The sequence below is a fragment of the Rhinoderma darwinii genome, chromosome 2 (genome assembly GCF_050947455.1).
Source record: "Rhinoderma darwinii isolate aRhiDar2 chromosome 2, aRhiDar2.hap1, whole genome shotgun sequence".
Taxonomy (NCBI): Eukaryota; Metazoa; Chordata; class Amphibia; order Anura; family Rhinodermatidae; genus Rhinoderma; species Rhinoderma darwinii.
In genome coordinates, this window is record NC_134688.1 from 234,466,385 (window position 1) to 234,480,908 (window position 14,524).

Here is a 14,524-nt window from a genome sequence, read left to right on the forward strand (position 1 = left end):
TGTGTGTGCACGTACCCTAAGGCTGGGTTCACACGACCTATTTTCAGACATAAACGAGGCGTATTATGCCTCGTTTTACGTCTGAAAATAGGGCTACAATACGTCGGCAAACATCTGCCCATTCATTTGAATGGGTTTGCCGATGTACTGTGCAGACGACCTGTTATTTACGCGTCGTCGTTTGACAGCTGTCAAACGACGACGCGTAAAAATACAGCCTCGTCAAAAGAAGTGCAGGACACTTCTTTGGCCGTTTTTGGAGCTGTTTTCTCATAGACTCCAATGAAAACAGCTCCAAAAACGGCGCGAAAAACGCTGTGAAAAATGCGAGTTGGTCAAAAAACGTCTGAAAAGCAGGGTCTGTTTTCCCTTGAAAACAGCTCTGGATTTTCAGACGTTTTTGGTCACTACGTGTGCACATACCCTAAGGCTGGGTTCACACGACCTATTTTCAGACGTAAACGAGGCGTATTATGCCTCGTTTTACGTCTGAAAATAGGGCTACAATACGTCGGCAAACATCTGCCCATTCATTTGAATGGGTTTGCCGACGTACTGTGCAGACGACCTGTTATTTACGAGTCGTCGTTTGACAGCTGTCAAACGACGACGCGTAAAAATACAGCCTCGTCAAAAGAAGTGCAGGACACTTCTTTGGACGTTTTTGGAGCTGTTTTCTCATAGACTCCAATGAAAACAGCTCCAAAAACGGACGTAAAAAACGCAGCGAAAACGGCGCGAAAAACGCCGCGAAAAATGCGAGTTGGTCAAAAAACGTCTGAAAAGCAGGGTCTGTTTTCCCTTGAAAACAGCTCTGGATTTTCAGACGTTTTTGGTCACTACGTGTGCACATACCCTAAAGGACGAGTCAGGAGCGGTATATATCAGAGCTCATATATTCTTCTCTGCATCTGACACTGTGTATGTGCACACACAAAATCAAAAACTTCTGAAAATACGAAGCTGTTTTAAAGGAAAACAGCTCCTGATTTTCAGATGTTTTTTTTTATAGCAAACTCGCGTTTTGTGCAGCGTTTTATACAGACTCAATCAAAAACGGCTCCAAAAATGCTCAAGAAGTGACATGCACTTCTTTTTCGGGGGCGTTTGCAAATGCAACATAGCAACCAGAAACCAATCCAGCAAAATCTGCACTCCAAAAGTCAAATGGCACTCCTTCCCTTCTGAGCCCTACTGTATGCCCAAACAGCCGTTTATGACCACATATCAGGTATTGACATACTCAGGAGAAATTGCTTTACAAACGTTGTGGTTCTTTTTTTCTTTGATTTATTGAGAAAATTAAAAATTTTGAGCTGAAGCTACGTCTTATTGAAGAAAAAGGTATTTTTTTTATTTTCACTGCCCAATCCTAATAAAATCTATAAAACCCTTGTGGGGTCAAAATCCTCACTACACCCGTAGATGAATTCCTCAAGGGGTGTAGTTTCCAAAATAGGGTCACTTGTGGGAGGTTTCCACTGCTTTGTCCCTTCGGGGGCTTTGTAAATGTGACATGGCCTCTGCAAACCATTCCTGCTAAATTTGAGCTCCAAAAGCCAAATGGCACTCTTTCCCTTCTAAGCCCTGCCGTGTGTCCAAACAGCCATTTAGGACCACATGTGGGGTGTTGTTTTAATCGGGGGAAATTGCTTTACAAATTTTGCAGTGCTTTTTCTCCTTTAGTCCTTGTGGAAATGAGAAAAAAATTAGCTAAACCTACATTTTCTTTGAAAGAATGTAGATTTTCATTTTCACGGCCTACTTCCAATAATTTCTGCAATAAACCTGTGGGGTCAAAATGCTCACTATACCCCTAGATAATTTCCTTGAGGGGGTCTAGTTTCCCAAATGGGGTCACTTTTGGGGGATTTCCACTGTTTTGGCACTGCAAGAGCCCTTCAAGCCTGACATGGTGCCTAAAATATTTTCTAATAAAAAGGAGGCCCCAAGACTCACTAGGTGCTCCTTTGCTTCGGAGGCCGGTGCTTCAGTCCATTAGTGCACTAGGGCCACATGTGGGATTTATTTCTAAAAACTGCAGACTCTGGGCAATAAATATTGAGTTGCATTTCTCTGGTAAAACCTTCTGTGTTGCAAAAAAAAAAAATGGATTAAAAATGAATTTAAAAAAAAAGGAAATTTGTCAATTTCACTTCTACTTTGCCTTAATTCCTGTGAAACGTCTAAAGGGTTAAGAAACTTTCTAAATGCTCTTTTGAATACTTTGAGGGGTGAAGTTTTTAAAATGGGGTGACTTATTCTGGGTTTCTAATATATAAAGCTCTCAAAGCCACTTCACAACTGAACTGCCCCCTGTAATAAATAGCCTTTTAAAATTTTCTTGAAAATGTGAGAAATTGCTGCTAAAGTTCTAAGCCTTGTTACAAGACGTTACGTCCTAGAAAAATAAAACGATATTCAAAAAACAATGTCAATCTAATGAAGACATATGGGGGATGTTAATTAGCAACAATTTTGTGTGGTATAACTGCATGTCTTACAAGCAGATACAATTAAAATGAGAAAAATGCAAATTTTTGAAAAAAAATGTCACTACATTTTGGTGTTTTTGACAATTAAATACTGAACGTATCAAGGAAATTTTGCCAGTAACATAAAGTTCAATGTGTTACGAAAAAACAATCTCAGAATGACTTGGATAGGTAAAAGCATTCCAAGGTTATTACCACATAAAGCAAAACATGTCAAATTTGAAAAATGAAGTTCTGTCAGGAAGGTGAAAAGTAGCCAAAGCAGAACAGGGTTAAGAAGTAGAAGGCAGAAAATAACAGACTGCTACAACCTCAAAGAGATTAACCCCTTCCCTCTTTAGCCACTTTTGACCTTCCTGACGGAGCCTCATTTTTCAAATCTGACATGTGTCACTTTATGTGGTAATAACTCCGGAATGCTTTCACCTATCCAAGCGATTCTGAGACTGTTTTCTCGTGACACATTGGACTTTATGTTACTGGCAAAATTTGCTCGATATGTTCAGTATTTAATTGTAAAAAACACCAAAATTTAGCGAAAAATTGCAAAAATTAGCATTTTTCTCAATTTAAATGTATCTGCTTGTAAGACAGGCAGTTATACCACCCAAAATTGTTGCTAATTAACATCACCCATATGTCTACTTTAGATTGCCATCGTTTTTTGAACATCCTTTTATTTTTCTATGACCTCACAAGGCTTAGAACTTTAGCAGCAATTTCTCACATTTTCAAGAAAATTTCAAAAGGCCATTTTTACAGGGGCCAGTTCAGTTGTGAAGTGGCTTTGAGGGCCTTATATATTAGAAACCCCCAAAAAGTCACCCCATTTTAAAAACTTCACCCCTCAAAGTATTCAAAACAGCATTTAGAAAATGTCTTAACCCTTTACACATGTCACAGGAATTAAAGCAATGTAGAGGTGAATTTTACAAATTTCATATTTTTTTGCAGAAATAAATTTTTAGTACAATTTTTTTTATAACACAGAAGGTTTTACCAGAGAAATGCAACTCAATATTTATTGCCCAGTTTCTGCAGTTTTAGGAAATATCCCACATGTGGCCGTAGCGTGCTACTGGACTGAAGCATCGGCCTCAGAAGCAAAGGAGCACCTGGTGGATTTTGGGGCCTTATTTTAGTTAGAATAAATTTTAGGCACCATGTCAGGTTTGAAGGGCTCTTGCGGTGCCAAAACAGTCAAAATCCCCCAAAAGTGACCCCATCTGGGAAACTACACCTCAAGGAAATTATCTAGGGGTGTAGTGAGCATTTTGACCGCACAGCTTTTTTACAGAAATTATTAGAAGTAGGCCGTGAAAATTAAAATCAACATTTCTTCAAAGAAAATGTAGGTTTAGCGAGTTTTTTTCTCATTTTCACAAAGACTAAAGGAGAAAAAGCACCGTAAAATTTGTAAACCAATCTCTCCCGAGTAAAACAATGCCCCACATGTGGTAATAAACGGTTGTTTGGAGACACGGCAGGGCTGAGAAGGGAAAGAGCGCTATTTGGCTTTTGGAGCTTAAGTTTAGCAGGAATGGTTTGCGGAGGCCAGGTCACATTTACGAAGTCCCTGAGGAGACAAAACAGTGGAAACCCCCCACAAGTGACCCCATTTTGGAGACTACACCCATTGAGGAAATTATCTAGGGGTATAGTGAGCTCTTTGACCCCACAGGTTTTTTGCAGAAATTTTTGGAAGTAGGCCCTGAAAATAAAAACCAACATTTTTTCAAAGAAAATGTAGGTTTAGCTTATTTTTACTCATTTCCACAAGGACTGAAGGAGAAAAAGCACCACAAAATTTGTAAAGCAATTTCTCCCGAGTAAAACAATGCCCCACATGTGGTAATAAACGGCTGTTTGGAGACACGGCTTGGCTTAGAAGGGAAAGAGCGCTATTTGGCTTTTGGAGATCACATTGAGCAGGAATGGTTTGCGGCGGCCATGTCACATTTGCAAAGCCCCTGAGGGGAAAAAACAATGAAAACGCCCAAAAAGTGACACCATTTAGGAAACTACACCTCTTGAGGAATTCATCTAGGGGCGTAGTGAGCATTTTGACCCCACAGATGTTTCATAGAATTTATTAGAATTGGGCAGTGAAAATAAAAACAATCCTTTCTCTTCAATAAGACGTAGCTTTAGCGCAAATTTTTTCATTTTCGCAACAAATAAAGGAAAAAAAGAACCCAACATTTGTAAAGCAATTTCTCCCGAGTACGGCAATACCCCATATGTGGTCATAAACTGCTGTTTGGGCACACGGCAGGGCTCAGAAGGGAAGGACCGCCATTTGGAGTGCAGATGTTTCTGGATTGGTTTCTGGGCGCCTGTGGGCCCAAAACAGTGGAAACCCCCCAGAAGTGACCCCATTTTGGAAACTACACCCCTCAATGCATTTACCTACGGGTGTAGTGAGCATGTTAACCCTGCAGGTGTTTTGTAGAAATTAGTGTGAACTCGATGTTGCAGAGTGAAAATGGGATTTTTTCCACAGATATGTGGACAATATGTGGTGCCCGGCTTGTGCCACCATAACAAGACAGCTCTCTAATTATTATGCTGGGTTTCCTGGTTTTAGAAACACCCTACATGTGGCCCTAATCTCTTGCCTGGACAGTCGACCAGGCTCAGGAGTGAAAGCGTACCATGTAAAATTGAGGCCTAATTTGGCGATTTACAAAGTATTGGTTCACAACTGCAGAGTCTCAGATGTGAAATAATAAAAATAAACCCCTGGGAAGTGACCCCACTATGGAAACTGCACCCCTCAAGGCATTTATTAAGGGGTGTAGTGAGCATTTTCACCCCACAGATCTTTTCCATAAATGAATGCGCTGTGGATGGTGCAAATTAAAAATTTATATTTTTCCCTAGATATGCCATTCAGTGGCAAATATGTCGTGCCCAGCTTATGCCACTGGAGACACACACCCCAAAAATTGCTAAAAGGGTACTCCCGGGTATGACGATGCCATATATGCGGAAGGAAACTGCTGTTTGGGCACACTGTAGGGTTCAGATGGGAGGAAATGCCATTTGGCTTTTGGAGCGTGGATTTTGCTTGGTAGTAGTTTTGTTTGGAGTCTTACTGGTGTTTCCGTTTATAATGTAGGGCATATGTAAGCCGGGCGGAGTATATAAGGGGCATAGTCAGGTGGTATAATATAGGGGTAAAAAAAAACAATAAAATAATCCATAGATGTGTGTTACGCTGTGAAGCAATCCTTTCCGCACAGTCCGGTGTCGCACTGATAAATGGCGTCATTTCTTATCCCCCTTTTGGTCCACACTCCACGCCTTTGTAGTTGGGGGAATTTTGCTGGGAAAGTGTTGTCCTGGTATAATACGGGCACCGTCGCTTCCAGCGGATATGTTTGGGCCCTCCCTTTCCTGGTTCCCTAATTTTAGGTCCTTGAAAAATCGCCTCTTCAAACAGAAGAAATGTTCCCCTCGGGCACAACTGCATATTTTTTTATTTCCTGACTTATTGGAGACATAACTAATTTTATTTTTCATAGACGTAGCAGTATGAGGGCTGGTTTGTTGCGGGACGAGCTGTAGTTATTATTGGTACCATTTTGGGGTACATGCGACTTTTTGATCACCTTTTATCCTATTTTTTGGGATGCCAGGTAAACAAAAAAACGCAATTCTGGCACAGCTTTTTTCGTTTTTTTTTTTATACAGCGTTCACCATGCGTTATAAATTACATGTTAACTTTATTCTGCGGGTCAGTACGATTCCGGCGATACCTAATTTATAGAACTTTTTCATGTTTTACAACTTTTTGCACAATAAAATTACTTTTGTAAAAAGAATGTATTTTTTCTGTCGCCAAGTTGTGAGAACCATAACTTTTTAATTTTTTTGTCGACGGAGGTGTACGGAGGCTTGTTTTTTGCGGGACGAGCTATAGTTTTTATAGGTACCATTTTTGGATACGTGCGACTTTTTGATCACTTTTTATTCTAATATTTGTAGGGCAAAGTGACCAAAAAACAGAAACTCTGGTAACGTTTTTTACGGTTTTTTTTTACGCTGTTCACCGCGTGCAATAAATAATATAATATTTTGATACCTCCGGTCGTTACGGTCGTGGCGATACCAAATACATATGGTTTATTATTATTTTTCAATAATAAAGGACTTGATAAGAGTAAAAGGGGGATTGTGTTTTATTTGATTACTTGAAACTTTTACTGTTTTCAAACTTTTATTTTGTGCACTTTTTTTTACACTTTTTTTATACTTTTTTTACACTTTTTCTCAAGTCCCACTAGGGGACTTGAAGTTCCAACGGTCAGATTTTTTTTTTTCTAATACATTGCACTACCTATGTAGTGCAATGTATTAGATCTGTCAGTCATTCACTGACAGCAAGCCGATTAGGCTTCGCCTCCCGGCGGGGCCTAAATCGGCTTCCGTAATGGCAGAGCAGGAGACCATTGTGTCTCCTGTTGCCATAACAGCAGTCGCCAGTCCCGATTGCCTGTCAGGGCTGGCGATCTGCTAGTAACCGCTACGATGCAGCAATCGCTTTCGATTGCTGCCTCGAAGGGGTTAATGGCAGGGATCGGAGCTAGCTCCGGTTCCTGCCGTTACAGGTGGATGTCAGCTGTACAGTACAGCTGACTTCCACCGCTGATGACGCCGGATCAGCTCCTGACCCGGCGCCATCTTGCCGGCAGCTACGGAAGCCGATCAGGCTCCGCCGCCGGGCGGATCTTGACCGGCTTCGGTGCTAGGCAGACCGGGAGGCCAGTATTAGGCCTCCGGTTGCCATTGCAGCCACCGGAACCCCGGCAATTTCATTGCTGGGGCTCCGATGAGCTGCAAACACCTTAAGTGCAGCGATCGCGTTTGAGCGCTGCACTTAAGGGGTTAATGGCGGGGATCGAAGCTAATTTCGGTCCCCGCCGTTACAGCCGGATGTCAGCTGTAAGATACAGCTGAGATCCGGTGATGATGGCACCGGCTCAGCTTCTGAGCCGGTCCCAAACATTTGGCGTACATGTACGGCAAGATGCGGGAAGTCAGTACTTTCCATGACGTACATGTACGGCAAATGTCGGGAAGGGGTTAAAGCATGAATACCACACTATTATTCCATACAGATAGAGAAGCAACCACTCAGTTTGTGATCTCTCCCTCCACCCTCTCTGTGATAGAGAAGGAGAACGGTCATCAACAGCAATCAGAACCTACAATGAAGCAGATCTGAGAGCTCACTTCACGCTCAGGAGAGATCACTACAGCTCTTCCTCGTGGTTGGTGCATTTAGACACTTTAGAGCACATTTCCACAATTGGAAACTATAGAAATGATCCCTGAAAGTATAGTCTTAACCCTTCAATTGCTACAATGACACTCCGGGGGATAGGACCCTGTGTGTAACATTAGGGAGACATTCACAAAACCTGAGACATAGAGAACCCTGTAAACACTGAGACCTTGTAAATGGTTAGAGCCGTGACTGCAGTGTAAATAGAAGCTTTTATACGTTGAAAAAAGATAATACCCAGAATACAATTGCCCCCCTGCAATAATTAGCATATATGAATTCAAGCAACCAGTGGGAAACAAGCTTAGGCTTCTTGCTCCGCCTATTCACGTGCACATGGAGAGTGTGGTCTGATCATTGAAACATTCATCTGCTGCTTCCACCCCCCACCCCCATTTCCTGTTCACAAGCTGCGTCTGCATAGCAAACACAAGCAAGGCATGTGGAGAACAATAGGGGGATGTTCACACTGAGTGGTTTCAGCCGTTTTTCGGGCTGTAAACAGCCCGAAAAATCGGAAGCAGAATGCCACCAAAGATCTGCCTATTGATTTAGATGTTTTTGGAGCCGTTTTTCATAGACTCTATAGCAAAACAGCTCTAAAAACGCGGCTTTGAATAAAAAACGTCTGAAACTCAGGAGCTGGTTTTCCCTTGGAAACAGCTCCATATTTCCAGACGTTTTTGAGTTTGTGTGTGCACGTACCCTAAGGCTGGGTTCACACGACCTATTTTCAGACATAAACGAGGCGTATTATGCCTCGTTTTACGTCTGAAAATAGGGCTACAATACGTCGGCAAACATCTGCCCATTCATTTGAATGGGTTTGCCGATGTACTGTGCAGACGACCTGTTATTTACGCGTCGTCGTTTGACAGCTGTCAAACGACGACGCGTAAAAATACAGCCTCGTCAAAAGAAGTGCAGGACACTTCTTTGGACGTTTTTGGAGCTGTTTTCTCATAGACTCCAATGAAAACAGCTCCAAAAACGGCGTGAAAAACGCAGTGAAAAATGCGAGTTGGTCAAAAAACGTCTGAAAAGCAGGGTCTGTTTTCCCTTGAAAACAGCTCTGGATTTTCAGACGTTTTTGGTCACTACGTGTGCACATACCCTAAGGCTGGGTTCACACGACCTATTTTCAGACGTAAACGAGGCGTATTATGCCTCGTTTTACGTCTGAAAATAGGGCTACAATACGTCGGCAAACATCTGCCCATTCATTTGAATGGGTTTGCCGACGTACTGTGCAGACGACCTGTTATTTACGAGTCGTCGTTTGACAGCTGTCAAACGACGACGCGTAAAAATACAGCCTCGTCAAAAGAAGTGCAGGACACTTCTTTGGACGTTTTTGGAGCTGTTTTCTCATAGACTCCAATGAAAACAGCTCCAAAAACGGACGTAAAAAACGGCGCGAAAAACGCCGCAAAAAATGCGAGTTGGTCAAAAAACGTCTGAAAAGCAGGGTCTGTTTTCCCTTGAAAACAGCTCTGGATTTTCAGACGTTTTTGGTCACTACGTGTGCACATACCCTAAAGGACGAGTCAGGAGCGGTATATATCAGAGCTCATATATTCTTCTCTGCATCTGACACTGTGTATGTGCACACACAAAATCAAAAACGTCTGAAAATACGAAGCTGTTTTAAAGGAAAACAGCTCCTGATTTTCAGATGGTTTTTTTTATAGCAAACTCGCGTTTTGTGCAGCGTTTTATACAGACTCAATCAAAAACGGCTCCAAAAACGCTCAAGAAGTGACATGCACTTCTTTTTCGGGGGCGTTTACAAATGCAACATAGCAACCAGAAACCAATCCAGCAAAATCTGCACTCCAAAAGTCAAATGGCACTCCTTCCCTTCTGAGCCCTACTGTATGCCCAAACAGCCGTTTATGACCACATATCATGTATTGACATACTCAGGAGAAATTGCTTTACAAACGTTGTGGTTCTTTTTTTCTTTGATTTATTGAGAAAATTAAAAATTTTGAGCTGAAGCTACGTCTTATTGAAGAAAAAGGTTTTTTTTTTATTTTCACTGCCCAATCCTAATAAAATCTATAAAACCCTTGTGGGGTCAAAATCCTCACTACACCCGTAGATGAATTCCTCAAGTGGTGTAGTTTCCAAAATAGGGTCACTTGTGGGAGGTTTCCACTGCTTTGTCCCTTCGGGGGCTTTGTAAATGTGACATGGCCTCTGCAAACCATTCCTGCTAAATTTGAGCTCCAAAAGCCAAATGGCACTCTTTCCCTTCTAAGCCCTGCCGTGTGTCCAAACAGCCATTTAGGACCACATGTGGGGTGTTGTTTTAATCGGGGGAAATTGCTTTACAAATTTTGCAGTGCTTTTTCTCCTTTAGTCCTTGTGGAAATGAGAAAAAAATTAGCTAAACCTACATTTTCTTTGAAAGAATGTAGATTTTCATTTTCACGGCCTACTTCCAATAATTTCTGCAATAAACCTGTGGGGTCAAAATGCTCACTATACCCCTAGATAATTTCCTTGAGGGGGTCTAGTTTCCCAAATGGGGTCACTTTTGGGGGATTTCCACTGTTTTGGCACTGCAAGAGCCCTTCAAGCCTGACATGGTGCCTAAAATATTTTCTAATAAAAAGGAGGCCCCAAGACTCACTAGGTGCTCCTTTGCTTCGGAGGCCGGTGCTTCAGTCCATTAGTGCACTAGGGCCACATGTGGGATTTATTTCTAAAAACTGCAGACTCTGGGCAATAAATATTGAGTTGCATTTCTCTGGTAAAACCTTCTGTGTTGCAAAAAAAAAATGGATTAAAAATGAATTATTTAAAAAAATAAAAAAATAAAAAAAATAAATAAATAAGGAAATTTGTAAATTTCACCTCTACTTTGCCTTAATTCCTGTGAAATGTCTAAAGGGTTAAGAAACTTTCTAAATGCTCTTTTGAATACTTTGAGGGGTGAAGTTTTTAAAATGGGGTGACTTATTCGGGGTTTCTAATATATAAAGCTCTCAAAGCCACTTCACAACTGAACTGCCCCCTGTAATAAATAGCCTTTTAAAATTTTCTTGAAAATGTGAGAAATTGCTGCTAAAGTTCTAAGCCTTGTTACAAGACGTTATGTCCTAGAAAAATAAAACGATATTCAAAAAACAATGTCAATCTAATGAAGACATATGGGGGATGTTAATTAGCAACAATTTTGTGTGGTATAACTGCATGTCTTACAAGCAGATACAATTAAAATGAGAAAAATGCAAATTTTTGAAAAAAAATGTCACTACATTTTGGTGTTTTTGACAATTAAATACTGAACGTATCAAGGAAATTTTGCCAGCAACATAAAGTTCAATGTGTTACGAAAAAACAATCTCAGAATGACTTGGATAGGTGAAAGCATTCCAAGGTTATTACCACATAAAGCAAAACATGTCAAATTTGAAAAATGAGGCTCTGTCAGGAAGGTGAAAAGTAGCCAAAGCAGAACGGGGTTAAGAAGTAGAAGGCAGAAAATAACAGACTGCTACAACCTCAAAGAGATTAAAAAATGAATACCACACTATTATACCATACAGATAGAGAAGCAACCACTCAGTTTGTGATCTCTCCCTCCACCCTCTCTGTGATAGAGAAGGAGAACGGTCATCAACAGCAATCAGAACCTACAATGAAGCAGATCTGAGAGCTCACTTCACGCTCAGGAGAGATCACTACAGCTCTTCCTCGTGGTTGGTGCATTTAGACACTTTAGAGCACATTTCCACAATTAGAAACTATAGAAATGATCCCTGAAAGTATAGTCTTAACCCTTCAATTGCTACAATGACACTCCGGGGGATAGGACCCTGTGTGTAACATTAGGGAGACATTCACAAAACCTGAGACATAGAGAACCCTGTAAACACTGAGACCTTGTAAATGGTTAGAGCCGTGACTGCAGTGTAAATAGAAGCTTTTATACGTTGAAAAAAGATAATACCCAGAATACAATTGCCCCCCTGCAATAATTAGCATATATGAATTCAAGCAACCAGTGGGAAACAAGCTTAGGCTTCTTGCTCCGCCTATTCACGTGCACATGGAGAGTGTGGTCTGATCATTGAAACATTCATCTGCTGCTTCCACCCCCCACCCCCATTTCCTGTTCACAAGCTGCGTCTGCATAGCAAACACAAGCAAGGCATGTGGAGAACAATAGGGGGATGTTCACACTGAGTGGTTTCAGCCGTTTTTCGGGCTGTAAACAGCCCGAAAAATCGGAAGCAGAATGCCACCAAAGATCTGCCTATTGATTTAGATGTTTTTGGAGCCGTTTTTCATAGACTCTATAGCAAAACAGCTCTAAAAACGCGGCTTTGAATAAAAAACGTCTGAAACTCAGGAGCTGGTTTTCCCTTGGAAACAGCTCCATATTTCCAGACGTTTTTGAGTTTGTGTGTGCACGTACCCTAAGGCTGGGTTCACACGACCTATTTTCAGACATAAACGAGGCGTATTATGCCTCGTTTTACGTCTGAAAATAGGGCTACAGTACGTCGGCAAACATCTGCCCATTCATTTGAATGGGTTTGCCGATGTACTGTGCAGACGACCTGTTATTTACGCGTCGTCGTTTGACAGCTGTCAAACGACGACGCGTAAAAATACAGCCTCGTCAAAAGAAGTGCAGGACACGTCTTTGGACGTTTTTGGAGCTGTTTTCTCATAGACTCCAATGAAAACAGCTCCAAAAACGGCGCGAAAAACGCAGTGAAAAATGCGAGTTGGTCAAAAAACGTCTGAAAAGCAGGGTCTGTTTTCCCTTGAAAACAGCTCTGGATTTTCAGACGTTTTTGGTCACTACGTGTGCACATACCCTAAGGCTGGGTTCACACGACCTATTTTCAGACGTAAACGAGGCGTATTATGCCTCGTTTTACGTCTGAAAATAGGGCTACAATACGTCGGCAAACATCTGGCCATTCATTTGAATGGGTTTGCCGACGTACTGTGCAGACGACCTGTTATTTACGAGTCGTCGTTTGACAGCTGTCAAACGACGACGCGTAAAAATACAGCCTCGTCAAAAGAAGTGCAGGACACTTCTTTGGACGTTTTTGGAGCTGTTTTCTCATAGACTCCAATGAAAACAGCTCCAAAAACGGACGTAAAAAACGCAGCGAAAACGGCGCGAAAAACGCCGCGAAAAATTGTGAGTTGGTCAAAAAACGTCTGAATAGCAGAGTCTGTTTTCCCTTGAAAACAGCTCTGGATTTTCAGACGTTTTTGGTCACTACGTGTGCACATACCCTAAAGGACGAGTCAGGAGCGGTATATATCAGAGCTCATATATTCTTCTCTGCATCTGACACTGTGTATGTGCACACACAAAATCAAAAACGTCTGAAAATACGAAGCTGTTTTAAAGGAAAACAGCTCCTGATTTTCAGATGGTTTTTTTTATAGCAAACTCGCGTTTTGTGCAGCGTTTTATACAGACTCAATCAAAAACGGCTCCAAAAACGCTCAAGAAGTGACATGCACTTCTTTTTCGGGGGCGTTTACAAATGCAACATAGCAACCAGAAACCAATCCAGCAAAATCTGCACTCCAAAAGTCAAATGGCACTCCTTCCCTTCTGAGCCCTACTGTATGCCCAAACAGCCGTTTATGACCACATATCAGGTATTGACATACTCAGGAGAAATTGCTTTACAAACGTTGTGGTTCTTTTTTTCTTTGATTTATTGAGAAAATTAAAAATTTTGAGCTGAAGCTACGTCTTATTGAAGAAAAAGGTTTTTTTTTTATTTTCACTGCCCAATCCTAATAAAATCTATAAAACCCTTGTGGGGTCAAAATCCTCACTACACCCGTAGATGAATTCCTCAAGTGGTGTAGTTTCCAAAATAGGGTCACTTGTGGGAGGTTTCCACTGCTTTGTCCCTTCGGGGGCTTTGTAAATGTGACATGGCCTCTGCAAACCATTCCTGCTAAATTTGAGCTCCAAAAGCCAAATGGCACTCTTTCCCTTCTAAGCCCTGCCGTGTGTCCAAACAGCCATTTAGGACCACATGTGGGGTGTTGTTTTAATCGGGGGAAATTGCTTTACAAATTTTGCAGTGCTTTTTCTCCTTTAGTCCTTGTGGAAATGAGAAAAAAATTAGCTAAACCTACATTTTCTTTGAAAGAATGTAGATTTTCATTTTCACGGCCTACTTCCAATAATTTCTGCAATAAACCTGTGGGGTCAAAATGCTCACTATACCCCTAGATAATTTCCTTGAGGGGGTCTAGTTTCCCAAATGGGGTCACTTTTGGGGGATTTCCACTGTTTTGGCACTGCAAGAGCCCTTCAAGCCTGACATGGTGCCTAAAATATTTTTTAATAAAAAGGAGGCCCCAAGACTCACTAGGTGCTCCTTTGCTTCGGAGGCCGGTGCTTCAGTCCATTAGTGCACTAGGGCCACATGTGGGATTTATTTCTAAAAACTGCAGACTCTGGGCAATAAATATTGAGTTGCATTTCTCTGGTAAAACCTTCTGTGTTGCAAAAAAAAAATGGATTAAAAATGAATTATTTAAAAAAAAAAAAATAAAAAATAAAAAAATAAATAAGGAAATTTGTAAATTTCACCTCTACTTTGCCTTAATTCCTGTGAAACGTCTAAAGGGTTAAGAAACTTTCTAAATGCTCTTTTGAATACTTTGAGGGGTGAAGTTTTTAAAATGGGGTGACTTATTCGGGGTTTCTAATATATAAAGCTCTCAAAGCCA

At 41.3% G+C, this 14,524-nt stretch overlaps 1 protein-coding gene and 2 non-coding genes across 8 annotated transcripts in view; all 3 read right to left on the minus strand.

The window, feature by feature from the left end:
• Positions 1-14,524, minus strand: part of TEX14 (testis expressed 14, intercellular bridge forming factor) — a 532,366-nt gene that overhangs the window by 451,766 nt on the left and 66,076 nt on the right. The window lies entirely within an intron of this gene.
• On the minus strand, positions 7,631-7,848 carry LOC142747591 (small nucleolar RNA U3). Its single transcript, XR_012881867.1, has one exon. It is a non-coding gene; the product is annotated as a small nucleolar RNA U3 (small nucleolar RNA).
• LOC142747585 (small nucleolar RNA U3) lies at positions 11,355-11,572 on the minus strand. Its single transcript, XR_012881863.1, has one exon. It is a non-coding gene; the product is annotated as a small nucleolar RNA U3 (small nucleolar RNA).